The sequence below is a fragment of the Amblyomma maculatum genome, chromosome 4 (assembly GCF_055883805.1).
Source record: "Amblyomma maculatum isolate TAMU_Amacu chromosome 4, ASM5588380v1, whole genome shotgun sequence".
NCBI classification, from domain to species: Eukaryota; Metazoa; Arthropoda; class Arachnida; order Ixodida; family Ixodidae; genus Amblyomma; species Amblyomma maculatum.
In genome coordinates, this window is record NC_139347.1 from 196,041,463 (window position 1) to 196,045,646 (window position 4,184).

Sequence of the window (4,184 nt, forward strand, 5' to 3'; positions counted from 1 at the left end):
CGAAAGGCAGTGGTCGCCAAAGGTAAGTGTGGCTGTGCGCTGCCTAAGGAAGTCTCGGACGTAATTATACAACCTGACGCCGACTCCCAGGGTTGTAAGGTTCTGAAGGATTGCTGATTATCAAATGCTTTGGTCAGATCCACGCCTAGGATGGCTTTGGTGTCATAGGTTTGACTGTCGAGAATGTGATATTTCAGCTGTAAGAAGGCATCCTGTGTGGAAAGGCCAGGACGAAATCCAAACATGCAGGTGGGCATGAGATTTTTGCCTTCTAGATATTGACAAATTCTGGTCTGGAGTACATGCTCCATTAAGTTCTTGGCAGAAGAGGTGGAAGAAATGGGCCTAAGGTTTGAAATTAGCAGAGGTTTCCCAGGTTTCCGTATAAACACAACTTTGGCCTCTTTCCAATGCGGCGGGAGAGTTCCCCGTTGCCAGCACTCGTTAAAGTATTCGGTAAGGGCGGCAATAAATTGGGAATCGAGATTCCGGAGTGCCTTATTATGTACTCCGTCTGGACCGAGGACTGGAGATGTGTTTAGCCTCTGAAGCTCAGCCTGCACCTCTGAAAACGTGATGGGTTGGTCGAAGAAGTCGTTAGGAGCCCTGAATAGTCGGGGTGTGTTATAGAAGGGTACTTGGGGAAGTAGTGATCTCGTAGTTCTTGGAGACGTTCCAGTGGAGGTGTATCGCAAGCATGTATTAGTCTAGTGAGGGTGTCTCGTTGCATAGTCCTATTAAGTGCCTAAAAAGGTTCCAAGTCTGAGATACACTCAATTTCCCTCTAAATTGTTATATAGAGATTCCTAATTCTGTCGTGAAAGAGCCGCTGCATGCGTCTCTATCCCTTTGTTAAGACGGGCTAGGCGGTGTCCAAGTGTCCGATTCCAACGCTGCCGTTTCCAGCGTCGTTCTAGGCCGCCTTTAGCCTCCCATAAATGTAGGAGGCGGGAGTCGACCATGTCGTTTGGGCAGTCATCAGGTAGGGGACAAGATTCTGATTGGACATCAATTTGTACTTGTTTGGTCCATTCGGTGATATCATTAATGGGGGCGTAGACGCGGGCTGCTCTACACGTTCGGAAAGAATCCCACTTCGTGAACGTTGAACTTCTGTGAGGCCTACAGGGCAGTTGAATGTTTAGAAGAATTTCTATGATGAAGTGATCACTTCCTAGATTCTCGTGTGTATTGCACCAAGACGCGTGAGGAAGACGATGTGCAAAAGTAAGGTCTGGTGTAGTATCTCTACAGACACTGGTTCCTGTGCGGGTAGGAAAGGTAAGGTCAGTAAGAAGGGAGAGACCGGTTTGTTGCGCGGATAACCACACGCCACGTCCTTTCGGTGTGTCATGCGGGTTGTATGTGGAGCGTTAATATCTCCAACAATAAGTAACGGGCACCTGTTAGCTACGCGCTTCGCAAGCGTAAATAGCCGTTCATAGTTGTTTTTATGGCACTTAGGATGACTGTACACATTTAATCTAAAAACACTTTTCGCTCGAGTGTGTTCTGGCAAAAGTTCAATTAAAAGGTTATCAATGTCTGGAATCGCCAAGGGATGTGTGATGGTGGTGACAGAGCGACTAACTAAAAAGGCTACTCGAGAGGAAGCAGGAGATGTAGGCAAAATAGGTCTATAGCCGGGGAGGGTGAGTGGTTTGGAGGGTTCCTGTAGGGAAAGGATGATGGGTCCCGTAGCTCAGGACAGCAGTTGGTGGACTACATGACGCTTCTGGCCAAAGCCCCGGCAGTTCCACTGCCAAAAAGTAAGATTACGATTTCGACATGATGGAGGGGTAGTCGAAACGGAGGGGTGAAATTCATGAGCTATAGCAGAGAGAGGATATTCTTGCCCTCCTGCTGCTTTGGGTTTCTTGCGCTTTGGAAGACACGTTGCGCTAGTATTAAGGCGAGTCTCAATACCTATACAGCGGTTAGAGAATTTTTGCGTTAGGGAATTTAATCTGTGATTAAGAATAGCGTTGTTTTGCGTTATGCGGATTACCGCATCTTTGAGTGTAGCACATTCCTGATTGATGTGTGTTATAGCTTCCTGCAATTTTGCCTCAAATCGAGCAGCAAATGACTCAAGTATGGTTTGCAAGCTGTGTAGTGAGTTGAGGTGGAGGGAGGGATCGTTATACAAGAAGTAGCGTTTGTAGGTGGTTCCGTGTCAGCTTTCATTGGTAGTGAGTCGGGAGGGGAACTAGCGTTTGAGGTGTTGCACAAGGTATCGGTGGTGGATACGTTAGGTGGTGAAAACTGAGAAGCGGTAGTTGGGGGGGGGGGGGGGGGGGGCAAGTTTAGATCCAGTGGCAATGGCACTTATCTAGGCGTCCAGTCTGACTTTGTGTTGACGAAGGGCGGTGGCTTCTGCTCGCGCTGCTGTAGCTTCCGCTTTTGCCGCCGCTGCCTCCTCCTGAGATTTTGCAAGGGCGTGTTGTAGACTGGTAGTCGCTGTCGTGGATGTTTGCTTGGGTGAAGAGGCAGAAGCGTTCCAGGCTTGTTTTAGTGGCACTGTCCAGGCCTGCTTATGCTGGTTGGGCTGGTTGAGTTCGGACAACTGGGGAAAATCGTTCTTGGGTGCATCCGATTCTTGTAGCTGCGTTCGTTCCTGGCTTGATTGTTTGCGTGGCTGGTGAAGGCTGCGTCCTTTACATGATCCCGTGCCGGTAAGGTGAGGACCCTCGCAGAGAATGCACTTGGGCGTACAAGGCTGGTCTTGTGGATGATGCGTTCCACAGCGGGGAAAAAGATTGTTCATGGGGCTTGGGCATACATCATCACGGTGACCCGGCTGTCTGCAGTTAGTGCAGGCGTCTGGGCTGCCGCGGTATGGGGTGCAGCGGTGAATGGCTCTCATGTATTTGATGGAACGCGGCACTGTGGTAACGTCAAATGTGATTAGGATAGAATGCGTCTTGCCCATCCGCCGGGCGGTTAGTATGGTGTGCTCTGGATTTCTTCGGACCAGATCTTGATATAGTTGCGTTGGGCTCTTGTCGTCATAGGCGTTTGTGATAACACCTCTGGTAGCCTCCAGGAGGGGGGGGGGGGTGCCACGTAGGCCGCGCATGGGTAGGTTCGCTCTCCAATGGTGAGCGAGGTCAACGTCTTTAGCGTCTCGACTGTTGGGATGTGTGTCGTTGCCACGGTGAACGTATTGTTCGTCGAGTGAATGCGCAGGCAGATGTCCTCTGGTAGTGTGATTTTGAGCTCGGTCTGCACTGCTTTCCAGAATCGAGGCACTAGGATATCTCTAAGTCTCAGTTCACCACGCTGTCGATCGACTACTCGAACAGCGTTGGGCGAGAGTGGTGGCAGCTGCTTGCTGCGCAGCACTGTGATACGGATCTCCTTGGTCGCAGACGGAAGGCGGGCCCGCGTCTTGCTGCTGCCAGTTGTGGTTTCACCTCCATGGAACGCTTGCCGAGTGTTCAGGTTATGTGCCTCGCTGATAGCGTTGCCGGAGTGGTGAGGAAGGCTCGTTCACGTGGCTGGTCTTGAGGCGTAGGCTTTATATATAACTGGAGTCCAGTCACCGGACTCGAGCTCTTCTGCGGTTAAGGTGCGACCTTCAACCGTTACTCCCATGGTAACGGCCGGTGTCGCCGTCACTGTCGGCGAGGAATCGGAGATGAGTTAGGCTTAGCTCGGTGGCTGAGCGTCTCAGTCCAATAATCACTTAGAGGGCCGAATGTCGCCCAGAATGGGCGGCTTCCTTGTCTACCTTCTTAAGCGCTTATGTCTCTTGCCGAGCAGATAAGTGGCTGTAGGAGATAAAGGTAGGGACAGCACGTACCGTTAGCAGGAGCTGTCATTGCAGGCATCCGCTCACGATGGCCCCCTAGCGGCGAATGGAGGTTTGCTTGGCGCGGAGCCTTAAGGGCCTCGGCCTTACAATACTGGGTGGAGTTCCTAGTCAGGGACCCAATTGGCAGCTGCCGCCGTCTGTGCACGCCGCGTTAAGGCCCTTTGGACCTGTAGGTCGCAGCAGCCGAACAGGGTCGGCTCCGAGTCCTCCTGGGAAGGGTTAGGGATGGGGGAAGGGATGGTTTTTTTTGGCAGGCCCATACCATGTGGTAGGTGTCAGCCACCTCCCCACAGTACTGGCACTGGCCAGTGAATTAGGAGTCAAAAGTTTGAAGTACTGCCGGGCACAGCATCGTATTGGTGAAGAG

At 51.5% G+C, this 4,184-nt stretch overlaps 1 pseudogene; it reads right to left on the bottom strand.

The window, feature by feature from the left end:
- Positions 1 to 1,248: 1,248 nt before the first annotated feature.
- Positions 1,249 to 3,597, bottom strand: LOC146193950 (uncharacterized; annotated as a pseudogene).
- Between the last annotated feature and the right edge of the window lie 587 nt (positions 3,598 to 4,184).